Below are 21,263 nucleotides of genomic sequence, written 5' to 3'. Positions count from 1 at the left end.
TGTGAGTAAAAGTTAAGAGTAGCACACCTGATAAATAGGTGGATTTAAGGCTCGTAAGGAGTGCATTTTAAGTATAAATAATATTTATATATATGTATATTAATACTGCACACTGGTGGTAAGGCAAGTACTGAAGCTCACACTGTCCTTTCCCATCTTTATCAACATTATAGATTTATGCTTTTCATATAGAAAGTGAAGGGTTAAATGATAAGCACACTCTCTCACAGAGAAAGGACATGTTTAAGACTCTCCCCCTGTCTTTTCTCTAAACCAGAGGATCTCATCGCACAATTTACTAAGCAAACCTCAGCCTGGGCAGAGCGAGAGGAGAGGCGGGGGGGCTGTGAATGTGTGTCCCTGCAGGCCGACACTGTGCAGATCGGCGCTGCACAATTTATGGACCATGGACAGTTTATAAGAAGCAATGTAGTCTATCAGAGAGGCAGGCGAATTGAGGACAGGGGGGGAATCGTTTCCAAGCAGGAAGCCGTGTTTTGGAATAATATACGCAGTGATAAAGATGTTTCCCCTGTGACGTTAAACAGCAGGGAGCACCAACGGCCACTTGCTATTCCAACCAAATATGAAGGAGAGTCTTTGAGCTGCCATACTTTTTTCTTCTAAAGTGAGCCTTGTGTGAAACACTGATATTGAGACTGTGATGCTTCTGGCAAATCTATCCACTATTCAGTTTCTAAAAGCAATGTTTGGTGGCATTTGAGTCCGGATGTAAAGTATCATTATTGCTGCAAGTTTGATACTTGTACTTGTAGCAACTGCAACAGGTACTACAATACAGTACGAGTGCATTTACCCCTACAACACAAAAGAATAGAGATATTGTCTAGAATTCAGATCTCGAAACAAGTTTAATTATTTCATTTTGTTTTGATTGTTTCAAACTATTTCAAAGCCTTATGAAGTCTTGTAGTTGGTTGGGATGTTTGTAATAGTTGGCGTCTTTGTCTTTGGGAGGGATGTTGTTTTTCCACATCATAAAGGTCAAATGATAGTACGTCATTAAAGATGTCATAGTGGAGAATGTCATGATTAAGTTAGTCAAAGGTCAGCGTATGGCATAAACATGTCATTGTATAGTATGTCATAATGAAGTCAAAGTATAATATGCTGTGCCAATAGCATTAAAAGTAATATTAAAGTATTCCAAAAATGTCATGAAAAGTCAATAATTTAGTATGCTATGGTTTATTGTTTATTAACTGGATCCTTCCCGGGGTCCACAGAACGGACAAAACATAATACGTACAATACATGACATAACACAAACAGTTAAAACAGACAGACAGAAACATTAAAATAGTACAGTCAGACAGAAAAAACAGTCAAAGACTACGAGGTACAGTACCAGTAACTGACCATGTATATTTTGCATCAAAACTTCATAAAAAGGTCATAAAAAAGTCATAGTATAGTATGTTGAAAAAAATAATAGTATAGTATGTCAGAAACACTAAATGTATAATAGGTCGATATAAGTCATAGCAAAGTGTGTTGAAAAAAGTCATGAAAAATTCATAGTATTGTTTGCCATAAAATGTCATTAAAAAGTCATACTATAGTATGTCATAAAATGTCATAAATGCGTCTCAGTATAGTATGGAGTAAAACATTTCATAAATAAAGTATCTGTATATTAAGCTATAAAATTTGTCATGAAAAAGTCCCTGTATATTATGCCAAAAAACAATGTCATAAAAATGTAATAAAGAAGGTCATAGTATAGTATGCCATAAAAAAGTCCTAAAAATGTACGTCATTAACAAATGTCATAACATAAAAATCATGAAAGGTTTTTTCCTACAACAGAAAGACAATATCACAATTGTAATGATCTTTATCGTTCACAATGATTAAAGAAGAACAAAAAACATTTTTTTTACTCTTGCCAGTAAAAATGTAACCGTAACTCTTCAATTTTTCATTCACAGATATTATGAAATCTCAAATCATCGAAAAATTAGAAAAAAACATTGCACAACAGTAAGCACAATGACATTTACATATGCAGCTTGGAAAACGTCATCAGCAGCATTACTGTCTATCAGCTTCACATTACTCCTCCTCAGCTGTATCTTCTGGAGCAGGCTTGTGTACGTATTGGTGGGATGGTGAAAGTTTTTCAGAGCATAGCACCTCCTGGAAGCGGTTCTCCATTCCTCCCTGCATGAATATTAAAAAGAAACATCAGAGTTTAGTATGCACTGAAAAGTATCATAGTATTGTCTTTCACAAAAATGTCATAGAAATGTGATAGAAGAGTATGCCATACAAATGTAATAACAATATCATAGTAAAGGATGCCATAAAAATGTCATAACATTTTTTAAATTCTATAGTATGTCATGAAAATGTCAAAAAAGGTAATAGAGTAGTATGGGATAAAAGTCATAGAAAAGTCATACAAAAGTAATAGTATAGTATGCCAAAAATACGTCAGAGTATAGTATGTCGAAAAAAAAGTCATAGTTCAGCATGTCAAAAAAAGATATAGCATAGTATGTTGAAAAAGTTATAGAAAATAGTTATTTTATTCCAATAAAATCTATTGTAAAAACTTGATACGTTCCCCCTGAAAAATGATCCACTTTTTATTTTGTCCTCACGTGATGTTTCTGACCGTGGAGCGAGTCCTCAAACACTACGACGACTCCGGCAAGGCCACGATGAGACATGACTCACCTCCAAAATAACAACGTTGATCGTGAAAGCGGAGAAAGAGCCAGGAACAAAGAGGACAAGAGGCTCAGAGATGATGGAAGGACCTGACAAACTTCCCTCTCCAGGCTGACATCTGTCGAGGCGTTGGAGTCAGGAGGGTCGGCTTGTTATGCAAATGGCAGACGCCGCCCCGCGAGACACTGACAGGCCAAAGTGCCCCGCTCGCTTGACATCAATGAAGACGTCACTCGGCTAGTTCACCGCCTCGATCGATGCCGTGTTTTAAATAACAGGAGGCCATTTTTCATCACCTGGGTTTACGTTGTTTAATGTAGCTTATGGGAAAGATTGAAATGGAAAGTGGGTGACATAAGAGCCCTGAAACAGAACTCCTAAACATGTAAGAGTGTCGACGGTGAGTCAGCGGCTGTTTATGGAGCTACATGTGGGGAATCCTTGGCAGCAGAGATATCAAACACATCCATCGGATAAAGGGTTTGAGAAAAGAGCTGCAGGGCCCAGGGGCCCACACACACACACACACACACACACACACACACACACACACACACACACACACACACACACACACACACACACACACACACACACACACACACGCACACCGAGCAGGTCTGCAGGTTTCACATGAAAAGCTTTTAGCAGCTGAAGACGCGGCTATTGTTAAGCTCTGTGATGGATGAAGTCGAGGTCTGTTAGTGTTAAAACACAGCTGAATTTATTAGGCTAAGTAGGGTCACCACCTCCCAATGGAAGGCCAAATGAACCCCATACAATGACAAGGTAAAATATCATGCACTTGTGTGAGGAGAGAACCGAAGTGTTTAACCTGAAAGTGTGTTTTAAAATGTGAACATGCACGTGAAGCTGAAGATTCAAATATACTTTCTTAAAAACAAAATGGCACCCATATATTGATTGCTGGAATGGACATTGAGTACATCATGGTATCATTAAGTATATTTGCCTATAAACTAACAATTCTTTTGAAGAATATTGCAGGATTTTAAATAAAAACCTTTAATTTCAACAAGTCATAAAACACTACAAATGTCCTGCTTATAGCATTAGATATCAATTACCATCAATAACTAAAGAAATCCATGATGAATAGCTAAAAAGTATGAGACTGAAATGTTCCAATGTCCTTTACTAGATACATGCATAAACTAATTAATATTACTACAAAGTTGGAAAAAAAACCGCCCTGTCTTTACGGATCAAACTCAACTTCTCTATAAACAAATGTGGCAACGTTCTGTAAATGTGTGCATGACGGCTGCACCGCGTGTCCTATCAGAAATGAATGTGTCTGCAAGACGGAGTCCAGCGGCTGTGACGTTAAGTAGGGTCAGCATGTTTAGTTTGCAAGTGTGCAAAACCAGAATTACTTAAGAGAGAGCAACGGGTCCTGATCCGCCCCTTAGATGTTGTTGCTGTTCTCATGCAGCATTCGTAGCTGTACCTCCGAAAATGAAACGAGATGATATCCTACAAAATCCATCCATATGTAACCCACGTCCTTATGAACTAGGAACTATAAAGACAGCAAAAACCTACACATGGTCGGAGGCATGCAGGAGATGGATGGGTCAAACAAAAAGTGGTGTTTCACCCAAAGATAGCTGTTCGTTCCCATGTGAAACGAGAAGTCAGGGTTATTTATCATGTAACATCCATACTTAAGTAACGCCACTTCCTGAGTCAATTCAACCCAAAACAACATCTGTTTTTAAACCCAACTAAATAGTTTATTGACTAAACATAACTAAGCTGCTTCCTGTGAAGACGGAAGTTTATTTTGAAGAGACATGTGTGCATGTAACGTGCAGGAATTGACATGTTGATGGAAAAAGCGTGAAAAATGAGGAGTCACTTTTCTTCTAAAGGTATCCAACTAACCATTGAATGAGGATACGAGGACACTAAGTACATGAATTATGCCGCTCACATCACACTGAACTCTCTTTGTGCACTTCGTTGGTAAAATATAACAAGCTTTACATTACCTGAAAGCCTTCTGCTTTCTGTTGTTTTCTACCTCTCTATCCATCATAACACCCAGCATTCTCCTCCTCTTCCTCTGTGACCCTGAGTGTTGCCGGGCGGCGGCCGACCTTGGCTTCCCTCCGTCATGGCAGCGAGCCCGTTAACAGCGGCCCTGAGTTGTAGCCCGGCGTTAAATGTTTATGTCTACCAATCAAACGCAATGTGTTTATGTGATATGGCATTATGGACAAGGAGGCTCTCTAAAACACACAAGGCTGGAGGAGTGCAGTCCCAAGAAGACGGGGTTTATGGTGAGAAAAATGAGGCGTCAGTTGGAGACGAAAGCTGGTTTGATTTGGTTCTGCAATCTGGAAGCAAAGCTGGAAATAAGAAGCAAAGAGCCTGAAAAATAAAGGAAGTTTTTTAAGGGCTGTTGGGAAATATTTCCAAATCCATCCTGCAGCAGATTGCCCCGTAAAGAACTTTCTGACGGATCTATCTCTTTAAGAGTGCTTTATATATAAATTCTATGTGCATATCATGTGAAATCATAGCTGTAGAATCCAGAAAAAAATGGGCCCTATGAGGCTGTCACAAGAGAGGGAAATCACGAGGCTCAAACTGAGGGACCCCCAACTTTACACTATTAGTTTGTACTTGAAATCGCCAATTGCTTGGTTTCGCACGCTCATCAGCTGTTTTGTCCGACTAGCTTTGCCAAGGAGGCATTTTTGAAGCAGCTGCGACTGTTACAAAGGGTCTCAGTGTGGTTGTCTCTTTCATATCATATTGAAATATTTTGTTTTAAAGGGACCAGAGGACAGCGGTGGGGACCAGAAGTCACTTTGTCTAGAGGAGGATAGATGAAATGACCAAAATAATGTTCCACTATCAGTTTGCAGGTTCAGAGACTTCTACGATGCTTCACATTTGTTCCTGTTTGACTGCTGTGATCATCAAAAAACTTGTGTTGTATGTTAACAGCAGTTTGAGGACATCAGCTCTTGGTTTAGAGGTGAAAAGATTAACCGTCTCCTTCCTGTCCGGGTGCAAACATGAGTGTCTCTGTGAGTTGTGAGGACATGTTGGGGGGGGGGCTTAAGCTGTTTTTGTCCTCAGCACCGCGAGTTAACGCAAAGAAAACACACACTTAATCCTCCTGCAAACACACACTTGACACCAATCTGTCCCTGTAAGAGGGGGAGGCCCTCAGGGCGAGTTCCCTAAACCCTCACTCCTCTCCAGCTAGGTTTAGGCAACAAAACCAACAGTTAGGTTTAGACAACAAAACCAACAGTTAGGTTTAGGCAACAAAACCAACAGTTAGGTTTAGGCAACAAAACCAACAGTTAGGTTTAGACAACAAAACCAACAGTTAGGTTTAGGCAACAAAACCAACAGTTAGGTTTAGGCAACAAAACCAACAGTTAGGTTTAGGCAACAAAACCAACAGTTAGGTTTAGACAACTAAACCAACAGTTAGGTTTAGGCAACAAAACCAACAGTTAGGTTTAGACAACAAAACCAACAGTTAGGTTTAGACAACAAAACCAACAGTTAGGTTTAGACAACAAAACCAACAGTTAGGTTTAGACAACAAAACCAACAGTTAGGTTTAGACAACAAAACCAACAGTTAGGTTTAGGCAACAAAACCAACAGTTAGGTTTAGACAACAAAACCAACAGTTAGGTTTAGGCAACTAAACCAACAGTTAGGTTTAGGCAACAAAACCAACAGTTAGGTTTAGACAACTAAACCAACAACAAAACCAAAACAGTTAGGTTTAGACAACAAAACCAACAGTTAGGTTTAGACAACAAAACCAACAGTTAGGTTTAGACAACAAAACCAACAGTTAGGTTTAGACAACTAAACCAACAGTTAGGTTTAGACAACTAAACCAACAGTTAGGTTTAGACAACAAAACCAACAGTTAGGTTTAGACAACTAAACCAACAGTTAGGTTTAGACAACTTAAACAACAAAACCAACAGTTAGGTTTAGACAACTAAACCAACAGTTAGGTTTAGACAACAAAACCAACAGTTAGGTTTAGGCAACAAAACAACACTTGGAATAAGGCAACAAAACAAAGAACAGCTCTGGTGGAAAATGCTGTTTGTTGGACTCATCCTCCTCCCCTCCCCCGGTCCAATAGTCGTCTTTTTGGATATTATAAAATACGTCACTTGCTCTGAATGTTGCTTAGCCACATGGATGCATTTAATTTGTGTTTCCACCACAAATAAAGCTCATAATTGACTTCCCATTGCCATTATTTTCGTGCTCAGCGACAAGAAAAAAACAACAATTCAAATCTGTGTACACGAAAGCAATAGATTGCGATTTGTCACAATTCACGACCTGCCTGTTATATATATTTATACTGAACTGTTGAGTAGGTACTTAACACCCCAAATTGCAGCTGAGTGGTAAGAAGAGGACTGTGGTTTTACTGGGCAACTTTCCATGAATCAGCATCCGTCTACTCTGGAAACATCTCACACAGTTGCTGTAAGTGAGACTGTGCTTCCCTGTTTTTTATTTTATTTTGCTGAGATCCATGGTGATAATGAGTCTCCTCCCAGTTATAAGGAAGATCATTAATGAGTAAATGTTTGACTGAGAATACAAAACAAGCCATCAAAACAGGCATGCGTGTTAAAACGTGAGTTTGTGCTGACGTTAAGCTCAGAACAAAACGCTTCGACCTCAAACCTTGTTTTGTTCCAAATCAGCTCTCGTCTTGTCCTCCAGCTGTTTTCTCAGATTCTCACCACTTGAGATAATTAGAGGGCACTTACCAACAAGTTTTGGAAAACATCTGGATGATAGGGTCATATCGGTTTTCAGAGTAAAAGTCAGTGGGAAAAGTGAAAAATATGATTGGCCAAACAGATATTAAACTTAACAGAGATGTTTTTTGTTGCTCTGTTTTAGTATGTAAATTAAATTATAGACTGAAAGATTTAGGTCTGGATTGTTGTTATCTTTACCTCAAACCACAGTACTTTTGTCGCAATACCTTCAAAAAAGAAATGCTACGTAATACGTAGATCTCTCACAAAATCTATTCCAATGCCCGAGGAAATATAAAGAGTGCAAAACCCATGCAGGGCAGGTGGATGCGCCAAACAAACATCAGCTTTTTTGTACCCGTGTGAAAAAGAAAGTCAATACTGACATATTTGTCATGTTACTTCAGTACTTAAGTAACGCAACTTCCATAGTTATTTTAACCCAAACAAAGATCTTTTCCTAAACCTAACTAAATATTCTACCTTTTTTTCCTAAATCTACCAAGTAGTTTTTTCAATCCAAACCTAACTAAGTCTTTCACAATATTTTCCAAAACCTAGCTATGTAGTTTTGTTGCCTAAATCTACGATAGAATAATAAAAAAAATCAATGTATGCATTTCATGCGGAAATGGACACGTGCTGTTGGACTTTTGTAGGAAAACACAAAAAATTAGGAGTAACTTTTTAAGATATCATATGAACCGTAATATGAGGATACATTTGAATGAAAGCTGTACAACACATTTAACAGCCTCAGGGCCTGTTGTGTTTGACAAATCAGCAACCTACGGCACAGCAAACGCCACCCCAATAAGTCCAGGGAAATCATAAAAATATATTTATTTGGGGTCCTGGAACCGTCCAAGAACCAACATTTTCTGTTGATGAATTTTCGAGGTTGTACTCTTTTTTTAATCTTGCTGTCAGGGCTCAAACTTGTTTATCCTAAATAATGTGTTATTGCAGACATGTAAAATGCCTCACATCCTGTTTTCCAATTTTTTTTTTTATTTCCTAGAAAAGAACTATCAAACATCTGGTTGTTGGAACAGCAGATGTAGAAACTCCCAGAAACCATTTGGTTGTTTTGTTTCAGTAGAGAGATACTGATTCTTCTCTCTGACATCATTATCTGTCACCACCGTCAGTAAAGCGATAAAACCAACGACTTTTCCGATGCTCCCTCATAAACGTTAACCCTTTATCAGAAACAAAAAAGAACCAAAGTTCTTTAGTTTATATACAGAAAAGAGAATCAACGCAGTTAAAGTTTTATCAATCTGTCAGTCAAAGTCATTTATAATCATTTTGGAACAAAACAATTTTTTTTCTTCACTGTCCTTCGCCCAAATGCTTCTGTCTCAACCCAAACCAAAGGGGATCAATTCCCCCCCTCCCCATAAATCCTCACAAGATGGTTTGAGACAAGAGTAGCCGTAACTTATGTCACCACTGGAGCTAAATCTGAGCACAGCGGACAGCGCGATGCGAGCATGCTGGAGAGATACACGGGGGGATTTATTATGGCATATTTCATCTGAGGCAACGCTCGGCCTGTTCTGATGTCTGTTTTGCACTTGTGAAATGGGATGTCTTGCAGAGAGAAATATATAGAGAATGTTGTATTATTACTTTTTTTTATCTGTATACTTTGTTTAGCAAAAATATTATTTCAGAACTCACTGAAACTCCAGATGTTTTGGTCGAAAATCAGTCTGAAGACGAACTGAATGTATAAAATGTGCAAGACACCACTTGTGTCTGTGTTCCAGAGGAAAATGAAAAGTCCCACATACGCTATATGGTAAATGAAAAGCTGTAAAATCATGAAACATGAGCAAAATTAAAACAAACCCACACAGTGAATCTAGCTTTGAGCGTTCTTCAAACTCGACTCGCTCAATTTTAACATCGTTCACTTGAAAACAGTTATCTTTGGCTTGTTTTCTGTTATTCTGCGTTCAGAGTGATACACATGCAACAGTTTTCTTACTCAGATGTTTCAATTACATTACATAAAGACAATAAATCATCTTTTCAATAAACATAAAGTGTGTTTTGATCGGATTATTTTCTCAGATGACACTCTTTTCAAGTCAAACGAGCTTGACTTCACGCCTTTTGGTTACATATGCCCTCGAAATTTGAAAACCTGTTGCATGAAAGATGAATCAAGGGCTTTATGCTGAATCTGGTCACTGAAACACATGTGGGTGATGTTGAGGAGACGGAGGGGAGAGAGAGAGAGAGAGAGGTCACAGGGAGGCTAAAAACATGGATACACGTGGAAAGTTAAAAACAGCTCCACATATGCATGTTGATTGACATTTTGGATGATAAACAATTTTTTTATTCCATTGTCATGATTATTAGCATGTCAGCCACTATTTATTTGTCTGCATGGTGTAAAATCGTTAGCATTGCGACATTTTTTATGCTAACAGGTGAGAAAAGACTCACAAAGCCAGTAAATAACTTTCATTTGGAACATGTGGACATTTGTGAAAATATGCAAAAAAAACTAAAGTCCTTATATCTTTTCCCTCCCATATACGCTTTTTTACTTTTCTTCCCTTCTTCCTTTAGAAGAGTAAAGAAAAAAACTCCAATTGTGAACCCGCGGGGTGAGGCAGAGGACACGGTGTCTTGTAAAACATATGTGCTTAATATAACGGCCGTAAAACTTGTAAAATTAAAAGCTATTTTGGAAAATAGAGAAGTATTTATGCGTCTGGCTCTGGATAGAGGTCGTTTTATCTCGGGGCAGCGAGGGCCCGTCGGGGCACAGGTAACGACTGTCAACAGGCGAGGAGGTGGGAGTGTGGGGGGGGGGGGTTGCATGCTCTCCTTGTCCAACCAGATGTCCACATGTGTGACTGGGTTTCCCCCTTTGCAGTCAGCCAGAGTCGGGGATGGAGAGAGAGAGCGAGAGAACGAAACAACGTCTGCTCTGAATTACGAAAAAGAGAAGAAAAAAAAAAGAATCTCGGAGCTTTCTGACTTTTGCTTACGTTTAGACTCGAGTCACGGGTAGCTACCGACGTACAGAGCAGCCTCGCTGATGACAGGGAGGTGGGGGGGGGGGGGAAAATGAAAGGTGGAAAAAAAAAAGAAAAGAAAACATTGTCCACCAAGTCGGGTTGATTGAAAAGCTGCAAAAAGCAATTAGGATTGTGAGAATGCGCAGACCCCTCGTCTTAGCAGCCAGCAAACATCGTAAATCGTGTGGCGGTCTCTGTTTACGCTGCGTTGACCTCTCCGTGCCCTCTGGTCCTGGCTGGGCTCGCCGTGCCCTCAGCACTGTTGACATACGTACACATGGAGGCTAGTTCGTATATACATGAACTGTAGAAAAGAGTTTTTAAGATCTCCATGTCTCGTCTGTGTTTGGCTGATTTTATAACATTTCAAGTTTCCATTCAGGTTTTCTTTTAATAGGTTCTGCTGTCTTCTAATCTTCTATTCCTTTTTTCCAACCAGTCAAGACCTTGTCATATCTGTAACATACAGTTTAGACCGTGTTCCAATAGAGAACTTTAGCACGTGTTCAGCTAATCCTAGTTAGCCTCTTGTTCCATCATCACAACCAACATGTTCTGATCACATACTGACGCAGAAACTTGCTTTAAATAGGTACATAAACTAAGTCAAATGTAAACAATGCAACATTAGGACGGAAAACATGTCACAAACGTAACTTCAAAAATAACTCAACAACACATCGATCACGAGAACCCTATCTCCTACAAAATGACGTTACTATACAACTAAACTGCACTCTTAATTATGTTTCCAGGAAAAAGTTTTTTCTCAAATTGAAACAAAACAAGACAAGAAACGCAACAAAACTACCTGGTTAAATCCATTAAAAAACATCATGGTTTGGCGTAAAATGATAACAAAAAACAAATTCAAATAAAAATGGTTCAAATGTAATGTGTTTTGGATCTAGTGAACCAAACAAACCTCCAACCCAAGAGGACTTCTGCGGACTAATTTGAAACTTATTTGTTATACGTCAGAAGCAAACATAATGCACGACAAAATACGTTTCCCTCGAAAACATAATTCACATTGCAGTTTAGCTGAGCATAATGTTTTGGGGCAACACGGATGATCTCAAAGATGTTTTGGTAAAAGTACAGTTTTTTATTTGACCCTCTGCTTCCATTTGGGTTTATTTGGTCGTCTTTCTCTGAGCGTCTAAAATATGATTCCGATGGGTTTACTTTGTTAACCGGGTATTTGACGCTCTGAAACAGGATAAGTTTATCGTTGGTGTCCGCCCCCAGACTCTGATCCTCTCACCTGAATGTGTAGAGTGATACACAGTATGTGTGTACAATGTTGTACTTTAAGTGTGTCCTGTCCTTTAAGATTTGAAGGCATTTCTTGTGGCTTCACATTTTAAAGTGATAGTATATTTCAAACAGAACATACTGAATGTTGTGCCTTAGCTGGAATATTAGAGTAATGTCAGGTTCTCCTCAAAGCAGCTCTACCAATTAGTTTTGTTGCTTTAACCTAACTGAGTTGTTTCCTGCGAAGACGGAAGTTTATTTTGAAAAGACTGTATGTATGTAACGAGCGGATATTGACACGAAAAAAGAGGAGTAACTTTTCGTAAGGTATCATACGTACTGTACGAGCACTTAGCGTTTGTGTCCTGCCACCTCCACACCACTCTGGACCGCCATTATGTTTTGAAATAATAAACACACACACACACACACACACACACACACACACACACACATGTACTTCACATACACCTCTGCACACCTCAGCACGACCAAAATGCACTAAAAACATTTACAGCCCTAACATTCCTGCGAGGTCGAGCAATTTATCAAATCGTGCACATTCTGGTTTCAATTACACAGCCGACGGTGGAGAGCGGTTACTCTAGCAGGTTCATTTGGCCCAGTAGGGGAGGTCGAGTCTCTTTCTGCTCAACGCTACATGGCGTTACTTTACGGACAGACGCTCTCCTCTCCGAGCGCTACAGATGGCCAGAGAGGAATCCGTGAGGCCGCGAGAATGTGAGCAGATGATCGGCACGACTGTCCGTCTCAATATCTGTCCTCCTCTCGTCCTTTTTTTTTTTCGGCGGCAAACTATAATTCTGCATGTTCCTTCCTTCAACCTCCCTCATCTGTCTGAAGCTTTACGATGATGAAAGGTCTTCTATCTAGTTGTTTTTTTCCTTTCTCTTCATCCCTCTGTGGGTTTCTATTTCTGCCCCTCTCTATTCTTCTCTCTCCCACGTCACCCCTCCTTTCTCTGTCTGACTTTTCTTGATCTCTTCGTCCTTTTCTCCGCCTCACACCCTCTCCCTCCATCTCTCTCTCTCTCCTCTCTCTCGGTGGTAGAGTGGTGATAAATCCCTATTTTATTGCTGGAGAATTCCTCTCTCCCTGCAGGGCTGACAGCTCCCCACGTTCTAAGACACTGCGAGGGCCGAACCCAATCCTCCCTCCCTCCATCACTCCATCTCTGCCTCCATCTGGCCCTGATTACTGAGAGAGTGGAAGGGTGGTGGTGGTGGTGGGGGGAGGAGGCATCACACCATTACACCCTAGGAGAGGAAAGGGAGAAAGGAAGGAGGGATGGTGGGAGTGGATGATGCACAACATGATGGCGAAGGAGGAGGAAGAACACCGGAGGGAAAAAAGGAGAAAATAAGGATGCAAAAAAAAAGGAGACAGGAGGAAAACAAGTGAGGTCTTGTTGGATGAAGAGGAGCAGCCAAGGAATTCAAAGGAAACTATTTTTATTTCATTTTTTAAGTGCATTCAGTAGTGTTTAAATAGTAGCTCAGGTATTTACAAGATTTAGTAGCAACCAGTTAAAAAACACTGAAGTTTATATGCTGCTTTTGTTTTTCACAAGTCTCCAGATAAGAAATGAGATGAACAGTGAGAATGTGTAATAACAAAGAGGAATAAATGATAAAAAATACTGTTTTGTTCTTACTGTGACTTTAAAGTGAATTTAGAACCAAGTCAACAGAATTGTTCCTTCACGACAGACAAGAAAAATGTTCCCCGAGTCAACGGTGAATGATGGAGGAAAGGAAAATAAGATAAAATATAGAGAACCAGGAACAACAGGTGACATCAAGCACCAAGACAATGGTTAGATAAATGTCCGAGCAGATCCAACACCCCCCCGATCACAGTGTGTAATCTCAGACATCTGTAGAGAGAGGAAACATATGATGATGTGCACACTTTGGTGTTTATTTTGGTGCTTTTCTTGCACAAAGCTGCAAAACATAATTCTGAGTATTTGTTAGAAACACAAATACAATTTTGTCATTATATTATAAAATAGAAAAATGTATTTTGATTGAACCTTGCAGGTGTATAATGTGAGTTTTGAACTAAATATGATTGGTTGCATATTTTCACAAAGCAGTCCAGCAAACCAGTGAAACAGCAGCTGAGTCCTGCAAATGTTATTGAAAAGTGATAATGGCCATCGCTTGGATGGAAAGTGGCTAAATGAAGAGGAGATTTTTGGAAGACCGTGTGTGTGTGTGTGTGTGTGTGTGTGTGTGTGTGTGTGTGTGTGTGTGTGTGTGTGTGTGTGTGTGTGTGTGTGTGTGTGTGTGTGTGTGTGTGTGTGTCCTGGCAGGCCGTCCTCTCTGCAGCAGGTGCCAGAGGAGTGTGTAATAAACACAACTGCTTTGGACAAGCTGGCCTCTCACATCAAATAATGTGTTTTGGGCGATGTCCACCTCAGCTGTTCACACGATCAACACTCAGCGGAGAAAAGGCTCTCAAGAAAACACAACTAATTAATATCACAGTTCTTCTCTCAGCCAGGAAAAAAAAGTCTGGTTTCCGTTTGTTCTCTTGGTTCTGTTTAGTGTCTCTAGAAGAGGAAGTGACTTTTATTTCAAAATAAGATTCAGTTTGATGCAGAAAAATAAACCTTTGTGCACTGAAATATTTAAAAAATGAAGCATGGGGCAAAAATCTCTAAATGTAAAAAATACAGCATCTTGTTGGATAAATGACATTATTGTTATTATTCGTGTTCTTGTGTGAAAATATTATACACTAACTTCAAATTGTGAGACCTCAGCAATATATGTTGATCAATAAAAGCCTTTTAAAATCACAATGGATGAACACAAGCACCGTCTCCATCATTATAAATCTCATAATAAAATATCTTTGAGGTTAGTTACCTTCACTTACACAACATTAGGAGGATGCAAATCATGCATGTCTCTTTTTTAATATGGAGAAATCAATATGAATGTTGATTAAAAAATAAATAAAGGCAGCATTTTAAATGTGAACCCTGCACAAAGGGAAGCCGCCAAACATTGAAGAAAATCCACAAGACACTGTTGACTAAGCTTTAAGCTTTGTGTTAGATTATGAATCCCCCCCCCTCCTTCTTCTCGCCACCTCCACCAAAATAATCAGGATAATTTCTATTCATTATTACACCTCCATTTATCTGCGAGACGAGACGTGGGGAGGACGGGGTATAACTCTGAGGAATAACAATACCATTAAAAAGCCTGCGCGGCAAATATCAATCATTGTTGCCGTTAATGTCCCTCCAGCCTGTTCAGATGGCCTCTCTCCTTTCCTAATGTCCACCCATCTGTGTGTGTGTGTGTGTGTGTGTGTGTGTGTGTGTGTGTGGCTGTTATATTCAAAGCCCTTTAATCAACAATCGCTGCATCTGGGCCGGATAATGAATGGCATTGTTTATAACCTCACTCCTGCATCGGGTGATAAATGCATCGGTGCCTAATGCTATCATTTGAATAAGAAATGAGACTGTGCTTTACTTTAATATCCAGGAGAGATTATCCTACTCCTTTGGTTAAGTCGTCATGATGATGGTCATGATGATGATGATGATGATGGTGTTCCGTTTTGTCAGCCAGCCAAAAGGATTAAACCGCGGCGATAAAACTGCAAAAGATGCAAAATGAAGTTATGAAGCAGTTGGGTTTTGATTCATGGGCCGTGACAATGAGATCAAAGGAGGAGTGGTTAGAAGCAAAAAGGGAATCGCATTCAAGTGGAAAGGAGATTTATTGAGTCACAAACGAACAGAAATGCTCCAACCGAGGAACAGGTTTCTGTGGTGGAGGAGAAGAATTCCTCCGTCACACGAGGCGATGATGTAAACGTGCAAAAAGCTCTTCTGCTGTTTATTTTTCCATTCTGACACATTTAGCTAAAAACGCCTCGTAACACTGGATCCTTTATTGTTTTTAAAGTGGTGCAGGCAAAGAAAAATTCATCAGAATTATGATGTTTGTTTAATTGTGATGAAAATGATATCACGCTCGGTTTAGATGAAATATTTCATGTAATGATTGATAAATGGACGACAAAAGTTCATTGTTACTCAGTCTGAGCTCATTTTTCTGTGGAAAAAACCTTCATAAAAAAACCCACCAGATTACATAATAATTATATTCCAGTAAAGTTGAACCAGAAGCCAAAAGACAAAAAAATTGCAAAAGATGTGTACACTTTGCTTATGTATTATATTTTATATTGTAGTATTTTGGTATATTTTTTTCTAATATATTCTATATAAATATGTATCTCTAGAGTTCATTTGTATATTTACTGTTTTTTGATAACCTGCTGCTGTAACACAATAACTCTCCAATTTAGGATCAATAAAGTCCATCCATTAATCCATAAAATGAAATATATATTCAGTTATTATTAACAAAATGACAGTGAAAATGTATGTTGATGTGTTAATATTCACAGACTATAATGTATAATGTATTTACAAAAAAAGTGTGTGTAGAGCAGTATTATCTGAGGTAGAGACAGTGTATGGTACTCACAAATATATCAGTCATTTCATTAGATATTGAAACTTGAAAAATAAAAATTAAATATAAACTAATACATACATAATAAATTAATTTAAAAAATAGTAAATATATATAAAAAAAAGAAACCCTCGAAAAATCCCTCGACCCTGCACAACAGATCCCATATGATGAAGAAAGTAAAATCCAGAGCAGAAGATTTCCTGGCACTATTTTCCCGGTGGAATAACACCGGCGCCGTGTTACAACCCCCGCGTGTGGCCTCGGTGGAATACAGATAGAGAACAGCTCGCCGTTCTCCACCCGGGGACGTCAGCTGTCCAAATCTTTGACAGTTTCTCTGCAGCTCTCGGCCCTTTAGACTGTGAAAGATTCCAGCGACAGATAGGGGAACCCCCACCCCTCAAACCCCCCCAAACCTCCACCCAACCTGCTCCGTATCAAGCAGAATCATTGATAAAGACAGCCATTCAGGGATGACACTGATAGCTGCTCCAAAACCATTCCAGAAGTGATTTGCCTTCCATTTTAGCCGCCGCTGCTGCCGGCCTCTTTATGACGCACACGTGTGCAGGAAGACAACCAGCTCACTTACACAAAGAAATCAAGATGGGGACCTTTAAATGGACACAAATAGGCCTTCAACATGTTCCTAAATGTATGTGCATGAATTATTAACTGCAATTAATCTCCATAAGTTGCTAAACTTTGAAACTATTTAACGTAAATATTTCAAAAATGATCTGCCATCCTGTTGCAGAAACGCTTCGCTCAACGTTCAGATCGTTTGACAAAGAGGAGCTGATGCATATCGTCGACCAATCAGGGCCCAGTATGGAGGAGCCAGTCTGCACGTTCACTGATGAGTTTATTTGTAAAGCATCGTGAAAACCATAACTCTCAATCCTGTGATGCACTGGGACTTTTAAGGATGTTGGAATATGTTAACAGCATTTACATTTGACTTTATATCATTATTGAAGAAGAAGTTGAAGATATTGCTTTAAAATACCAACTAGAGCGTCTGACATCTTCAGTTATTGACCAGAGAGGTTTGAGGTTTAATCAATGGAAAGCTGCTAAAAAAGTTGAATTAAAGCAGGAATTAAAGGATGACCAAAAAATAAGATCAAAAATGTGATGATTTCATCGTTAAATATTGACAATTCCAAAGCAGAAGTTTGACATTTTGAGAGCTGAGATATTTCTCTTTCCCAGACTGCAAAGTGTTCCATGATGGCTTTAATTTACTGCGTCTGAAGGCCAAACTCAGACGTGAGATGGCGAGAACCTCTGTCTCCCCCCCTCTCGCCTCCCTCCCCATCCCCATCCCCATCCTCATCGGCCCAAATGAATGACGCCAGCTGGGGGCCGGCGGTCTGATGCCGGGCGCTGCTCGGTGGCAGTGACAGCTGAATTATCCCAGAGGCCTCGGCGGCTGATTATCAGCGGAGAAGTCATCAGGGCGTCCGAGGCTTTTCCCCCCGGCCCAATCCCCAATCTCTCTAACCCCCACCCCCCCCACTGTCACCCCTCGTCAAGAGAGGGACGCCTCCTCCGAGCCGGCCGCCCGGCTCCTCTTGACAGGTAATCTCAACAGCAACAATTACCGCCATTACTGGTGTCATAAACAAGTGGGCGACCCCAAGCCAGGGCGACAACAAAGGCTTTATAATTCACCATGCAAGGCCACATAAATACACGGCAACAGGTAACAAGTAATCTGGGGGAGAGGGTGAGGACACACACACACACACACACACACACACACACACACACACACACACACACACACAGATATAATGACACCAGGAAGAAGGATTTCAGTGTGTGAATCTATTCAAACGTTGAGAGTTTGAAACGCCGCCTCGTGCACGCCGAGCAGTTTCGTCAGCCTGCTGATGACACCATTTTTTTTATCTGAGAACGTTATCGATCGTGAGAAGGTTATTGATTTGGCAATAGAGGCCGCACGCCGCTGTAAATCTCTGATTATCAGGGAGAAAGAGATGAGGCGCAGATGAATCGGGTAAATATCTTCATGTCTTCAATATTCACACAAATCTAAGTTGGCAACGAAACAGACGAGGCATTTAAATGATTATTAACAGAATTGATTTCATGAAATAACTGGTGTGTGTTATTGATTCTCTGTATAAACTAATATTATAAATAAGCATTTCCTATTTTGTTTTTATTATAATTTGCATTCATTTCAGCACATTTGCAATACTTGCTCATTGGATATGAACCCCACCCTGCCTGTGTGTAGTTCTGTACTTACAGGATGGAGGTGCTCCGGACTGCTGCTGCCCTCCTCGCTGCGGCCCTGCGGCGCTGAATCATTTTCGGCTCCTTAATGAGGAGAATGAGCAGCAATTAACACGTGTCAAAGCCGACATCATCAGGTGCCACTCTCCTCTTCTCCTCCTCTTCTCCTCCTCTCCTCCTCCTCTCCTCCTCCTGTTCATTCAGACCCTGAAGGCATGAAAGAAAAACCCCAAACAGCCCGAACAGTCGGGAGGATTCCATTTCTGCTGCGGCGCTTTGCAGGAGCTCCATCTGGCTTCATGCTTTATTCTTTATTCTTTATTCTTTATTCTTTATTCTTTATCCTTTATTCTTTATTCGTTCTCTTGCTTCCTTCTTTCCTTCTTTCTTTGCTTTATTGTGCACTTTAATTCCAAGCAAACACACGCGAGCTGCGGCCAATTCTTTTTATTTTTGATTGAAAAAAATAAATCTAAACGGATTTCATTATTATTTCAGATTTTGCAACAAATCAACTCGATAATTTTAGATGAATCAGAATAAAAACTTGTATTTATTTTTGTTGTGTGTGCAACAGGAGAAATGTTTATTATCATCTGTTTAAAAGCCTCATTATGGAAGATTAAAAACAGCAAACGCGTTGAGTGAAATAAAACAAATGAAAGGTGATAATAATAAAGTCGATATGAATTGGGTCAACATTTAAAATATTAACTAAAGTTGAAATGTGTTTTTATTTTGATTGCTTGTAAAAACAGGTTATTCAAAACATATTTAATTTATCATATTAAGAAATAAAATGGGAAAGACGTCCTATAGTTAAAAAAAGGACATGACAATAATACCAGCACACTTAAAATACTACAATTAAAAAATAGGCTTCAATAAGCACAAAATAAATAACTGGTAATTACCACTGTCTTTTATAATTGTTTAACAAATGCCTTTTATTACCGAAGTAAAACAGGTCGTTTCACTTACATCTGGGCCTTTTACATCCACTACACCCTGAGGATTAAAACGCCATGTTGTTGTAGTTTAAATTTCCAAATGCAGTGTCAAAAGAAGTTACTGTCAAATTAACAAAAACATGAGTTCCATGAGCACACAGAGGGCCCGGTGTGAGCTATTCTTTTATTTTTAGGGTAATAATGAGTGACAATAAAAAAAAAAGTCTGGAAAGTCTGAATGTAAAACACAGATGTTTTAATCTCTGGATAATTTACCCCACACATGTCAGTGATGCTTACAGAGATGAATATTAAGAAAATATGAGGAAAAAAAGAAATCTACCTAGCAACAGCAGTGAAGAAACTAAAAACACACCAACAGCAAACGTTTCATCTTCTTCTCTACTATACTGAGGACGAAGCAGAAGAAAGGAGGAGAAGAAAAGGAGGAGGAGGCGGTTTGTTGTCTTTCTTCTGACCTGAGCCGCTCATCTTCCTCAGAGCTCAGCGGGAGCTCGGCCGGGGTCCTTTCTGCTGTGTGCATATCATTTGCATACATTTCTCTCTGGCTGACGGAGGCCTCGACTCTCATTAAAGCCTCGTCTCTCAAATTCCAACCCCCCACACCCCACACCCCCACCTCCAGAATCCTGCTGGTCCTTGCAGCCATGAAGCCGTACCTGTGGTGGTGATGGTGGTGGTGGTGGTGGTGGTGGTGGTGGTGGTGGTGGTGGTGGTGATGGCTGCAGATGCTGTTGTCCAAAAGCAACCAGACGAGGGTGAGGAGATGGAGGAAGGGGGGTGGGGGAGGGAAGACAGAGAGAAAGGGAGAGGAAGAAACAGTTTCTGTGCAGTGAAAACAAAAAGAAGAATAAATAAAAGAACCTGCAGTGGAGAGAGAGAGAGAGGGAGAGGGAGGGAGAGAGAGGGAGGATAAATGAGTCCTCTGTGTGCGATGGAGCGCTCCTCTCTCCCACTCTCTCTCCCCCCACCTCCCCCACTCTGTGCACGTCTCTCCCTCTCGCTTTCTGACTCTTGAACCAGGCTCCATTTTGTGTTAAGCAGCTCCCTCCTCATGACAGATCTCCGTCGGGGTCGGGGGTCAAAGTTGAGGATCGGGTCAGCTGTAACACAACATGCAAAGGGAACTCTGCCAACTCTCCCTCTCTCCCTCTCCAAAGAATCTCCCCCCCTCCATCACTCTGTCCCCCGTCGGCCGGAAAGTGCTTCCTAGAGCTCCAGGCTGATGAACTACTGCATCTTTAACGTTATCGGGATAAACTGATGATGAAAAGAGCAGAACCGACGGGGCGTTACTGGCAGCTCAGGCTGTAGTGGTGAGGCGTGTTGCTTCAGGTACGATGCAGGAAGTCCTCTTTGATTAATAGATCCACAAGTTAGAGAGCTTATCTGATGCCAGAGCAGTGATTCATAATTCTATGAAACCAGATTGTGGAGAAGTAAACAGTAGACAAACACAGATTGTGTTCTTGCACTTATTTGAACGATGATGTTGCATTTCCTTTCGTAAAAACTTGAGCCAAGATCTTTTTCTTTTTCATTTCTGCAAGGCGACTCTTCCCCCCGCTGCATCAACAGCGGTGATCTCACTGAGATGAATGAGAGGACTGCGTGTTTCACACTCTGCTTATGTAGGTCAGATGAAGCCTCTTTGTGCTTTCCTGCCTCCGTACGAAGGTTCAGGCCCTTTGAGCCC

At 40.2% G+C, this 21,263-nt stretch overlaps 1 long non-coding RNA gene across 2 annotated transcripts; it reads right to left on the bottom strand.

The window, feature by feature from the left end:
- Positions 1–1,213: 1,213 nt before the first annotated feature.
- On the bottom strand, positions 1,214–20,157 carry LOC129092559 (uncharacterized). Of its 2 annotated transcripts, none has more exons than XR_008531260.1 (3): positions 20,026–20,157; positions 18,610–18,680; positions 1,214–2,184 (listed from the first exon to the last, which is right to left on the bottom strand). It is a non-coding gene; the product is annotated as an uncharacterized LOC129092559 (long non-coding RNA). The 2 variants fall into 2 exon arrangements; XR_008531261.1 differs by lacking the exon at positions 1,214–2,184 and adding an exon at positions 15,227–15,438.
- Between the last annotated feature and the right edge of the window lie 1,106 nt (positions 20,158–21,263).

The sequence above is a fragment of the Anoplopoma fimbria genome, chromosome 6, assembly GCF_027596085.1.
Source record: "Anoplopoma fimbria isolate UVic2021 breed Golden Eagle Sablefish chromosome 6, Afim_UVic_2022, whole genome shotgun sequence".
NCBI lineage: Eukaryota > Metazoa > Chordata > Actinopteri > Perciformes > Anoplopomatidae > Anoplopoma > Anoplopoma fimbria.
The sequence above is the reverse complement of the archived record's forward strand: the minus strand, read 5'-3'. Positions and strand labels throughout refer to the sequence as shown.